Raw genomic sequence first — 13526 nt, 5'->3', positions numbered from 1 at the left:
TCTCTGCTCTGTTTCAGGTGAAGCTGATGATGTCACTTCCTGATCTGTGGTTCACGGCTCAACTAGTCTGAGACACTCTGATGTTCTATCTCTCTATCCTGTTCTGTTGGTCCTTCTGTCCACTAACACCAACCAGTCCACGCAGATGGCTGCCACCTCTGAACCTGGTTCTAACGGAGATTTCTTCCTGTAAAAGAAGAGTTGTTTCTTCCCGCTGTCACTAAATGCTTGTTCATGTGGCTCTTGTTGGGTTTTTCTTTCTTATTATGAATTTTATATTTTGATAAGAGCATTGAGATGACTTTGTTGTAAATTGCGCTATACAAATAAAGTTGAATTGAATTGAATTGAATTAATTTGAATTTAATTCTTGTTTACTGTCATTTAATCAGTTTTAGAGGCACAGTTTTTGTTTTGATCGCTTTGAGGCTTACGCTTTTTTCAATATCTTTCAAATAAGATAATAATATGGTTTTAAAATCAATATTTGGTCGTTTTTAGTTAGCAAATTTGGTAGAGTGAATATTAAACTTGGCTATAATTAAGAGAAAGTTGATTACAATTTTTTTCTTTGATTTTAATATGTCACTTATCACCAAACCAAACAGTAAATGTTCAATATTCAATGTAAAAGATGAATCAACTAAGGAATTAAGAAGAAAAAAACAAGATTGTGTGTGTTTCAATCCCAAAATAAGTGATATATTGTTTCATACATAATATGACAAATAGAGCAAAGTGTGTCAATGTTCTGCCTATCTGCCTGTGAGCTGCCTCCCACCCTCCTGCTAAGCAGGGGAGGGGCCAGGTATAAGCCCCTCCCACTTGTGAGTGTGCACACCTGATTCTTTTAATGACACAAACCTGTCATGCAGTGCATGCTTAGCAGCTCCAGTGGAAAGAGTTGTGTACCCTCATTGGGACTGAACTTTGATATTAACACTTTTTCTATGTTTGGATGAACATCTGGTAAGAACCTCAAAATAACCACAGGTTTCATATAAACTTCTGTTGCTTGGATAATTCATTCAAAACGAATCAGGAAACCCAAGACCTAAACATTGTTCAGCATTGAAACTTAGGTTGAATACATTTCTTGTTCATTGATTTTAAAAAAGGCAATGCAAAGAATGTTTATTGCATTTGATACTTGTTTAATTTAAAGGTTTATTATGTTATTATTAATAATAATAATTCCTTTCAATATGTGACCTTGACCAAAGGTCACATATTGAAAGGAAATGTTCAATGGTACCAATCTGAACACTATCTTAACTTGTGGCCAAGTTATAGGGAAAAAAGTTTTAAAATTGTGGCGTCATGAACTTTGACCCCTACCAATCTTTTTACTGGTAGGTCGTACAGCTTAGGTCTAATTAAAAAAAATACTCCACTTGAGATGCACTTTTCAAAAATGGAAGCATCAAACTTGTACAATAAATGTTAAAACAGAAAATGTTAGTTTTTAACACTAGACGCGACCTTGACATTTTGGCTTCAAAAAGGGTTGACTGCACACCCTTGACATTGTCCCTATGAGATGACATACAGTACGTGTCATTAGTGCTGCATTAATAACCTATAGGAGGAGTTCTAGGACAAAGCAGTTGCAGAAGAACATTAATAAGAACTCCTACGATAACAATGTATTTGACCATTTTTAATTACCAAATACAATTAGAGCTCTGGTTCTTTGAATGAAGTCCAGAAAACAGCATCCATTAAAGAGGAGTTATTTTCAAGTCAAGAACAGCACAAGATTGAGATTGATTTGACACACAATATTAATCTTATACTATAATTGTTAAAAGGGAGTTGTTTCTTCCCACTGTCACTAAATGCTTGTTCACGTGGATCTTGTTGTGTTTTTCTTTCTTATTATGAATTCTATATTTTGATCAGCGCATTGAGATGACTTTGTTGTATTTTGCACTATACAAATAAAGTTGAATTTAATAAGTCTCTAAGTCAGTGGATTCCAACCTTTTTTGGGTCACGACCCAAAACACATTTATGCAAATTTATACAAATGCAGAGTAGTAAGGATTGATGTACAAAGGGACAATTTGCACCAGCTCAGATATTTTTTAGATATATTTTCAACTGTTCTGTGATATCTTGTCCTGTTTTTAATAATGAAATGCAATTAAAAAGAATAAAATTATTTTATTATTACTAAACATTTCAGCTGACTCCATTTTATTTCCAGGTGACACGACCCCAAGTGACCCTAAGATAGAAAAACCCTGCTCTTTTTTATTTTATTTTTTTTTATTATTATTTATGTATTTTATTTTATTTTTATTTTATTTTTTTACAAATTTTATTGATAAATTGCAAGTTTACAAATCAATAAAACAACAAAAGGAACAAAAGACAAAGTCATGGAAAACATCACTAGTAAGAATAAAAGCAGAGTTATTTCACCTTTTTGTTTTTCACAAACTTTTAATTTCATATCTAAACTCAATTAAAAAAAAGATGAAAAGTTGGAAGTGTTTGATAATTTCGATTAATGAGTATGGAATTTTTCCATTAGGATTATGGGACCAATTATGAAAGTTATCGATTTATTTTTGTTTATTAAAGATAAAAATAACATCTTTTGGCGTTATTTCTATCATGTTTTTGGTTGTTATAAACATAACCTTAACCTCATTACAAAATAATAATGTAAATTGGCAGCAGTAAAATAAATATGAAATCATTTCAGGTTCATTTAAGCAAAATTTGCATTTATCAGCCTTATCGAGATATTTGGAAATTAACATGTTACAGGGATAAATGTTGTGTACAATTTTAAAATGTACTTCCCTGATTTTAATATATATACAAAATTGAAAGGGGCATTACCAAGCTTTTTTTCCACTTAATATTTTCAAAATGTGAGTTCTAAATTGCTTTGCTTTTGGGTGTAATTTTATTGTGAAAAATTATTTTATTATTACTCTTTTTATTAGTTTAACACCACTTAACATTAAACAAGGGAGTTTTGAAAAAGCCTGCTCTAAATAGTTAACTGTGTATCACGGTGACGTCAGTTACATTGAACGCTACCAAATGATTGGACGTAAGTCGTTGTTTTAAAGCTAGAGGAAGGACTAAGCTGTATCCCGCTCGCTCATTGGTCAGTGTTGCTGTCGCTCAGGCTCGTGGCTCCGCCCCCACCCTTTCGGTCAGGTTGATGGAGTGAAGTAAAGACAGAAGAAGAAGAAGAAGAGTTATAGCTGTGGATGTAGCTAACGACCGTGACTACGGAAACACTATTTAGCTCTACTCCTGTGTTTTATCACTTTTTATTGTTGGATTTATCTTCTGGTGCTTTTCACTGCTTTTTCACCGCTTTACGGTCCGAGTGGTGTCTCCTTGGCAACATGATCAACTGTCCCTGCGAAGTTTGGATCAAGTGTTTCCCCCTCGGTCGGAGAATAAACCGGATATTTCACCGCTAACGACAGCATTAACGTGTTTACGGTGCTCACAGGCGGAGGCTGGGCGGCTCTGGATGGTTTTCACTCCGTTTTTCTAACTTTTTCCACTTCAAACCAAGTGTTTGGGACACCGCGAGACAATAGTGGTGAGCGAGGCTCGTGCACGGGGAGATCGATGCCTCGCGGGGGCTTTGTTCTGTCCGCTGTGCTGACCTCCCGCGAGCTCGCGGCGGATATCGACGGGATCTATTGGATGATCGATTAGTGATCAATCAGAAACATGGATGTGACTCTGTGTGTGTGTGTGTGTGTGTGTGTGTGTGTGTGTGTGTGTGTGTGTGTGACACACACAGTTTGACAAACTACAAAGTACTCACCTTTATTACTACTCCAATACTAAAGTATCTTCATAAAAATACTTGAGTATTGAAAGAAGGGTTGTGGTCAATTAGTGCATTTTTTTTTCCCAATTACAAATATGTCTTCAATTATCCATTTTCAATTGCAACTCAATTACCATTACGGGACTGCCATTTTTTTTCTTCCAATTACCAATAAAATTATTATTTTGCCCTGAATGTCAATTACAACTAGAATATTTGCATTTCCTGAAGAAAATGCAAGTGTGGTTGCAGGTGCTCGCCCACTGTGCACTGCATTAGCCTAGCATTAGCATTTACCGAGCAATAACGTCAGCATTAGCCTTGTGTTAGCATTAGCATTAGCTTAATGGTTTTTTAGCGACAGTATAGTAGACAGTATATACTATAGTATATAGTAGACAGTATATACTATAGTAGACAGTATATACTATAGTAGACAGTGTATACTATAGTATATAGTAGACAGTGTATACTATAGTATATAGTAGACAGTATATACTATAGTAGACAGTATATACTATAGTAGACAGTGTATACTATAGTATATAGTAGACAGTATATACTATAGTATATAGTAGACAGTATATACTATAGTATATAGTAGACAGTATATACTACAGTATATAGTAGACAGTGTATACTATAGTATATAGTAGACAGTGTATACTATAGTAGACAGTATATACTATAGTATATAGTAGACAGTATATACTATAGTATATAGTAGACAGTATATACTATAGTATATAGTAGACAGTATATACTATAGTATATAGTAGACAGTGTATACTACAGTATATACTATAGTATATAGTAGACAGTATATACTATAGTATATAGTAGACAGTATATACTATAGTATATAGTAGACAGTATATACTATAGTAGACAGTTCTATGGTTTAATATATATTGAGTTCCTTCAGAGCAGGTGGATATTTTATTGTAGTTAGTTTGTAAATGGACGAGTCTGTGTCTCTATATGTTTTTGGTTTGTTAAGGAGTTTTTTTGTGTTTCCAGATCCGGATAATGAAGAAATCCTGACCTATGAGGAGATGGCCTTGTACCACCAGCCAGCCAACAGGAAGCACCCATCGCACTGATTGGTCCAACCAGTTGTGGGCAGGCGGAGCTCCGACAGAGGCTGCTCACCAACCAACCAGAGAGGTTTGCTGGAGCTGTGCCTCGTAAGTGTCTCCACACAGAGCAGAGGATGCTAGGATGTTCTCTCTGAGTGTTGGTCATTTCAGTGTGTGTGTGTGTGTGTTTTCTTCTCGCAGACACCACACGGAGCAGGCGTGATGGGGGGAAGGGACTACCACTTTGTTTCCCGTCAGACGTTTGAGGCAGAGCTGGCAGCGGGTAGGATTTACTGTGTTCACCTTGTCCACAATAACGTCAAACAACTTTTTTTCTTATGAGCAATTTTCAGAGGTGACAAATAACAAAGTACACATACTTTGTTATTGAATTTAAAGCTGCAATATGTAATTTTTGGGGGTGTTATTTAGGGATGTAACAATTAATAGTAAGGCAGTTAAAAATCGATTCATAGGTATCACGATTGACATCGATACTTTGAAAATTGAATTGTAGTACTTTTTTTAAACAGCAGAGCATATATTTATCTCTTCTCTTGTCCAGTAGTGTACGCAGCAGGCGGAATCTGCTACTACTTTCTTTCTGGCCGCATTCTACTTTTAAACATAGATGATTCCTTACCCCTTTAGCACCGAAACAATATCTGTAATATTACGTGAATAAATGTAAAAGTCACGTTTTTCTAATAGCTCTGTCTGCTAACATTGCATCTCTTCTTCACTGCAAGAATTTCTGTATGCCAACCGACCACTGGGTTACCCTCTGTTGGTCCAAACAAATATCTGACCTAATTACAGTGCAATGACTGTTTTTTTTTTTTTTTAAGTCCAGTTGTTAAGGCACAAAATACATTTTCAGTTGCACTTCTAAAAAGAAAAAGAACTATTATGCAGTTTTGCATTGTTTACTATAGAACCAGAATTTAAATTAATAGGCTTCTATTTCATTTTATTATTCCTTTATTTATTTCATTCAAGATTTATTTTTAGTTAAATTGCATTGTTTTGAATAGTTTATCAAGGGATTCTTTTGACAATGAAATTTAAAAGGAAAATAATAAAGTATTTTCTAGTTTTTTTCCCAAAAAACATAAAGGAATATTTTTCAGTCATTTGCCTGCAGTCCCATTTTGTAAGATAAATCGTGAGAGAATCGTATTGTGAATCGAATCGTATCGGGAGTTGAGTGAATCGTTACATCTCTAGTGTTATTTGGTCGCGTTCTGGATCTGAGAGTAGGGACAGTCCCATGGATTTATATTCAAGCTGAAGTCTCTAACACAACTTTTAACACAGCAGTTACACAGCAAAGCAACAGAATAAAGGCACAAACGTGTTCAGGAGGAATGGTGTGTGCGGTGGATCCACTGCGAGTGATCCACTTTCAGTCAGTGCGCAGTCTGCCCCGAGTCAATGAGAGATAGTGATAACAGATGGAATAAATAGCTTGTAAACCTAAGAGAAACATTGTCTAAGGTGGAAACAGAGAACAAACACAATTCATCATGGATGTGGAGTGTGTCTGCTCTGATCAGCTGGGCTCGCTGCAGCTACTTGTGTGAGGAGCAGCTGTGACTCTGAGCCTCTTACTGATACGTGCTTTCATGAATATAAAACATCACAAAACTCTCCAATAACACAAGATAATGTCACTACATTTGTTACTAGTTTCTTTTGAGAAAACAGTCGCAAAGTGTTCCACAGTTGTGTGCGATTCTGCAGCTTTAAATGTTTTTTCTGGTATATGTACTTAACTTGAGTATTTCTTTTTTTGGCAAACTTTTACTCCTTACTTTTTAAAAATGAATTCATTTTTTAAGACCTTGTCAATCAAACTAAACACGCGAAACAAACAAAAACTTGTAAAGAACATGATCATGTGTTGCACCTTTTCTAGCAGGCCAAAAAGAGTGATATGGTACATTTTTAGTTTAAGTGAATAAACAGTTAAAAGCTCATTTACAAGTTTTTATTACCATGATGAAGATCATTTCACAAAATCTATTACAGTACAATAAAAGTGAAATTATTAAAAAGAAAAAAAGGACAAAATGAAAACTAAAACTGATTTCCACCAACTAAACAAATGTAAAATAAAAGACTAAAATGCGACTTTAACTAAATCAGTCTATAGCTGTAGTTCTGCTCTGGATCCAACATTGTTTTAATTAAGTTTCCATAGAAGAAAAGAAGACTCTCCTATTACTCCTATAGCTTTATCTGAACTAAGTGCCATTTTTTAAAATCATCATCAGTATCACTGCAACAACTCACAACTAGCTGCACTAGTTTTATATTCATTCTTCTGTCTGTTATTCTTTCTAACCAGGATCAGGACAGAGGCAGAAGGATGATAGGTTACGTTCACGCTGCAGGCCTTGATGCTCAATTCTGATTTTTGTGTTCATCCGTTCACATTACCATTTAAAATGTATCAGAGTGAACGGTTTGTGTCTCCAGACTGACCTGCGTCCGCATTGTCGCGTTTCTCTCAAGGTTTTTGTGCAGCAGAGCCAGAGAATGAATGAGCAGGTGGAGAAGAAAGAACAAGAGACAGTTATTGTTTTGGCTTTTTGTGGTGCTGATTTGCTTTTAAACACAGACCAGTTATGATATGAACCTTCCCACGCGTCCTTAAAAATCTTAAAAGGCATTAAATTCATGAATCTAAAATTAAAGGCCTGAATTGTCATTAAAATGTCTTAAATCAATGTTTCAAAATTCTTATATTTTAACACATATTAATTATGATTTTATGATTGTAATTAGTTTCACATTTCAAAATAAATGGTAACATTTGTTTGTTTTTTTAATGTATACACAACATGGGAAAATGTAAATTTAATGAAAATTGCCTGTCCAACAAAGATTTTTCTTTTTTTGTATTTTTGTTGTTGTTATATAGATTTATGGCTATTTTTGTAGTCATCTTGTGTTTTTGGAGTGATTTTGATTATTTTATTTTACTGTTATTTTGTGTGTTTACTTTGGGAGTCGCCAGTTGCACGTCTGCATTAAACACGAGAACAGAAAAATTAGCCCTAACTATGGAATTGATATGGCGTTTTTTTTCCCCAATTATGTTTACTGTGAAGTTGGTCTTAAAGGGCAATTAAAAGTCTTAAAAAGTCTTGCATTTAATTTGACTAAAGCTGTAGGAACCCTGTTCAAGTTTTGACCCGAACCCGACAGACATTAGGTATTTATTGTATATCTGTGCTCGACCTGAAACCCACAATTAGTGAGTGTCTGCATGAGACAGTGGATCTATTTACATGATCCAGGTATCAAATATAAGGATAATGTGCAGAAAAATGAATGTGGAAGCTTAAAGCCTGTCCCTCTCTGCTCCAGGGGAGAGCACACAGCCTGCAGCGCTGCACTCACTGCTCGTAATGACGTCATTGAAAAAGATCCGATCTGTGTGTGTGTGTGTGTGTGTGTGTGTGTGTGTGTGTGTGTGTGTGTGTGTGTGTGTGTGTGTGTGTGTGTGTGTGTGTGTGTGTGTGTGTGTGTGTGTGTGTGTGTGTGTGTGTGTGTGTGTGTGTGTGTGTGTGTGTGTGTGTGTGTGTGTGTGTGTGTGCGCGTGTGCGTGTGTGTGCACAGCCTGAGGAGCTGCGTGACATCATAGAAAAGGCTCGTGAGATGGAGCAGAGCTGTGGTCACCTGTTTGACGCCGTCATCGTGAACACGGACCAGGACAAAGCTTACAGCGAGCTGCTACGACTCATCAACAAACTGGACACTGAGCCTCAGTGGGTGCCCTGCTCCTGGCTGCGCTGAACACACACACACACACACACACACACAGAGCAGGAGGCGGAGCCACCTGGACGACTCATTTAGGTACTGACAGCTGTACGTTTTCAGTCCCAACTCAAGTGTTTGCATCTGTTCCCATTTCTTGATTGAAGAAGATATTTTAATCTTACACCACCCAAACCTTTACTATTTACTTTTCTTATAATCCTGTCACATTTACGTCTCCTCCAAACTGTTCAATCATGACAAACGTTTCCTGCACTTCCTGTGAAATGAATCGTCTTGTTGTGATTGGCCCAGTTTTTCCAGTGCCGTACATCAGCCTCATGGATTAACAGGAAGTAGACAAAGCAATGTGTGTAATGTAAGACACACACACAAACACACACACACACACACACACTCGCCTTTTTCATTCTGCAATCGTTTAAACTCACTGAATAAATGTTGATGGATAGAATTGTCTGTGACGTGGTAAAGGACGTGCAGCCAGATGTTTAGTGCAGGCGTGTGTGTGTGAGAGGACGGTGGAGTATTATCCTGAGCTGAAGTAGACCTGACGCCGTATCACTGTGTAGAACAATGTTATATTTGTATTATTAAAGATAGTTTTATAAGATTCCAGAGAGCACCAATAGGAGCGCACGCACTGCTCGCCTCTCATCATTGGTCGATGGGGTGTGATGGATGGAGGCGGAGCTTAGTGGACTTAACTGCATTGAATGTAAAGTGAATCGATGCCAGTACTTTAAGACAAACTGCTTTTTTCTATGATTATTCACGATGAATAAAGGAATAAACGATTGATAAAAGTTGAAAAGTGTTTTTTTTCTCCATTTACTTTTCTTTTCTGCATTTTTTTCCCACGTTCCAGACATGTTTAGCATTTATAAACTCTATCCACCATTTTTACACCTAGTGTCACATATGTTGACCCATTATTGTCATTTTTATTTTATTTTCACCATATTACATGATTATTTCTGCCAATTTACCGACATTCACGATTTGTCATGCCCATTATTGTTCCTACTTCCTACACCCCTCCCCTTTAAATGCTAATTTTAAGCAAATATTGTCACTTTGAACCCTTTTTACCACTTTTTCTGGCTTTGGCCACTATAATTTGCAACTTTTAACCAATTTCTGTTGGTTTTTTTAAAAGCCCATTTCAACATTATTTTCACCATTATTTCTGAGTAAAATAAGGATTTACATCAATAAGATTACTTTATACTATGGCCCAAATAATAATAAACTTCCTGGATATCAGTGGATATTATTTGTATGAATAAATAAATATGGTTGTCACAGACATAACCAGTGGTCAGCTGGAGGAAAGTGGAGCAAAAAGCCTCAATTTTCATCTAAAAAACAGAAGAAAGTGAAATTAGTGGCTCTTCTAAAAGGCAAAAGAAAAGCAGCTCATGTCCCTGAACAATGACATAGACATAAATAATTCTGTGTCGGACCAGTACATTTAAAGTCAATTAATACATTTACAACCACAACCGTGGTGTCTGTGTGCCAATAATCTGCCTTTCACATGTGCAATTCCCCCAAAATATTACATTTTTCACCAGTTCTAATATGAGTACAAACATGTTTAGGCCCTCAAAAATGAGATCATTTTGCCCTAAATAAAATAATAATAGAGGTGCCCTAATTACGTTCTCAATTACTTAAATTCAATTACATTTAAACAAGAGATTACTTAGCATCTCTAATGATAACAGGTCCTAAATCAGCAGTAAAATACACTAAAAACAAATATCTTTCTTTCCTATCTATGATCAAAATGTGGGAAAACTTGATATGAAACATATTTGAATAATGAACTACATGTGTGAGCCATAGAACTGTAACATGGTTCCCCAGTTTTGTGTTTAATTATAAATGACGATCTCGAATTTTCATGGCAATTACAATTACAAAGTCCATTTTCTGAACTCTGCAAATACAATTTCATTACGATTTCGACAGGAACATATTTTTAAAATTACAATTATAAAACCTGGTTAAAAACATCTTAAATAGCTGCATATCATCGCCACGTACATCGCGTGGGAACCAAGCGGTCCAACTGCGTGACGTCATCATCAGTCGCTGACTCGACGAGATGACGCTGATTACGTCACAGACGCAGCTGTGAATCTGTCTGTTAGTGTCTGAACTTCAGCCATGGATGAAACTCATGAAGAGTCGGTGGGCGGAGCTCTGGGTGATGACCATCACCTGGTGACGATCGATGAAGACGCTTCCATATTTATTCTGAGACTCAAACTCTCAAGTTGGTTGGAAATATTCCGTGAAAGTCAAATGATGAGCGCAGATGTTGATGATGATGAAGATGAAGGTCAGATTAGAGATGTGGGCGGAGCTGACATGGAGGAGCTGCAGGTACTAATTATCCGTATTATTGATAAACTGGAAAACATGATCGCTGGCCGTAATTATGAGCTGACACACATTGATGATGATGATGATGATTCAGGGTATTTTGATACCAATGGTCAGAAGGACTGTTAAGCTCATCATGTGACACTAAAGGTGATTTATCACCTGTTTGTCCTCCAAAATATGATGGAAAACTAGATTTTAATAATGTAGCGTCACTTATTCCAGGAGCCAGTGAATGCACCACTAAGTGTTCTAGTCCCTACACCAGGGGTCTGCAACCTGCGGCTCTGGAGCCTCATGTGGCTCTTTGACTCTTTTGCAATGGCTCCCTGTAGCTTTGAAAAATATTGAAATAATTAATTCTTTTCTTACAGAGGGTATTCATGATTAATGATTTTGACACCAAATGAAATCACGATATCACGATTTGTTAACCTAAAAATAAATCGCATGGTGCAATAACTCGGCAACCTTCCTACTTCACCTCCTGAAACATCTACAGACCATTACCTTTCCCTGTGGCTCACCTTCAGTTTTAAATCCCTGGTAAGATAAATAAATTAACTAAAATGACTATTCTGGAAGTAAATAGAGACTTTAATTGTGTGGGAACCGATTTATTTAACTGCCAACATACTGGATAAATATGCATGCTTGATATGTGGCAGTAAATTAGCATTTAGCATGTGTTGACTGACATTGTGTTATCAAATTAATGTTATTGTTTTGTATCTATTATCTAAAAAAAACATATATATATATATTTATATAACATTATTGGATAGAATTTTAACTGTATATAATTTTCTTCACTATGTTGTCTTCATTAAAAAAGTTTTTTTTTTTTTTTTTTTTTTCCGGCTCCGTAAGGACATTAATCCAGGTGAGATGAGGCAAAATGGCTGTTTTGAGAGTAAAGGTTGCAGACCCCTGCCCTACACTGACTGAGCTGTGTCCTTAGAGGTCACATAATGTAGATCTAAATAGTACAGAGCAGCTCTTGTGTCTGTAGTCTGGTGGGGGTTGTGCAGTTTGCATGTTCTCCCTGTGTCTACATGTGTTTACTCTGAGTGATTCAGTTTTCTCCTACAATCAAAAACATGTATAATAAGATAAATATACAGTATGTATATCAATATAAATGTGATTACAATATCATGTTGTCATTAGTGAGAATGTGTAACTTACTCACTATGGTTTCCCGTTTTTAAAAGTTGGTAAAGATGCAGCGATCTGTCAGGGAAATAAAAGACACAGTAACGGCACACGGCTCTAAGGAAGGCTACTATTGGCTAACCACAAAAACAAAGGCACAGGGATTGTTATGAGACTGTCTGTGAGAACAAAACATGTTTGTGAATTAGTCTGTGGGAAACAAACTGAAGGAAAAATAGATGTAACAGAGCTCTGAGAAGCAGGGAAGGCGATATATATATATATATATATATATATATATATATATATATATATATATACTGTATTAAAGGTGCAGTAGGTAACTTTTATAAAAGTGTCATATTTGCTAAAACTGTCACTATGCAAATACAGCATTACATGAAACTAGTAATCTGTAAAAAAAAAAAAAAAAAACGGGCTCATTAAGACAGTTATAATTGTAATTGAGTTTAGATGATTGACTTTGTAAATGTAATTTGCATGAAAATTCAATAAAAACTTTGTGGTTTACACATATCAGATAGCACTCACTGTTCTAGCCTTGTTCCTGCTTACAAAATACATGTGTGACCAACAAGGTCTCCTTAAAGGTGCAGTCCGCAACTTTCAGATCCCTCTCTCCCCCTCCCTCCCCGCTGCTCTCTTGCCCTGCCTCCAAACTTTCCAAAGTCCCTCCCTCAGAGGAGCTAACAAGCTAACATTAGTCCGACAGCAACATCACAGTATTATAACATGCTCTGTTAAAAGCATGTTGCTGCAGCACTTCTCTCTCTCTGTGTGCACACACCTCAGCAACAGCAGCAACAACACAGTGGCCATGTTTACATGGGAGCTTTAATTCCTCTTTAAAGCAGAATAAAAGTTAATTCCTCTTTAACCTGACCATGTAAACACATAATTCCTAATGATGATTTAATACCTATAACTACTGGTGTATTTTTGCACAAATATTTTAAAGCGTTTTTTTGCAAATGGCATAAATAGAACTTGAACCTAATTAAAGGAAATTCCAAATTAGGTGGCTAGTTTATTTCGTTTTTTAATTACGAATCAGATAATTCCTCTTTCTTGTAAATACTTAACTTGGATAATTTCGCTTTAAGTGAATTCGGCTCGTTTTGCGCTTGCGCGATGACGCCAGGTGACGCCATAATCCAAGATGGCGGCAGCCTGGCTGGTTAGACTATTTAATAAAAGCCTTAAAAGACATGGATATAATGAAAAGAGTGGATGGACGGAGGCATAAACATACAGACTTTTACACAAACACACCA

At 36.2% G+C, this 13526-nt stretch overlaps 1 long non-coding RNA gene across 1 annotated transcript; it reads left to right on the top strand.

Moving 5' to 3' along the window:
- Positions 1-3154: 3154 nt before the first annotated feature.
- On the top strand, positions 3155-9435 carry LOC114456330 (uncharacterized). The gene is made up of 4 exons (XR_003672817.1): positions 3155-3577; positions 4835-5001; positions 5095-5176; positions 8521-9435. It is a non-coding gene; the product is annotated as an uncharacterized LOC114456330 (long non-coding RNA).
- Positions 9436-13526: the final 4091 nt, after the last annotated feature.

This window comes from Gouania willdenowi, chromosome 22 (assembly GCF_900634775.1).
Source record: "Gouania willdenowi chromosome 22, fGouWil2.1, whole genome shotgun sequence".
Lineage (NCBI taxonomy): Eukaryota > Metazoa > Chordata > Actinopteri > Blenniiformes > Gobiesocidae > Gouania > Gouania willdenowi.
The sequence above is the reverse complement of the archived record's forward strand: the minus strand, read 5'-3'. Positions and strand labels throughout refer to the sequence as shown.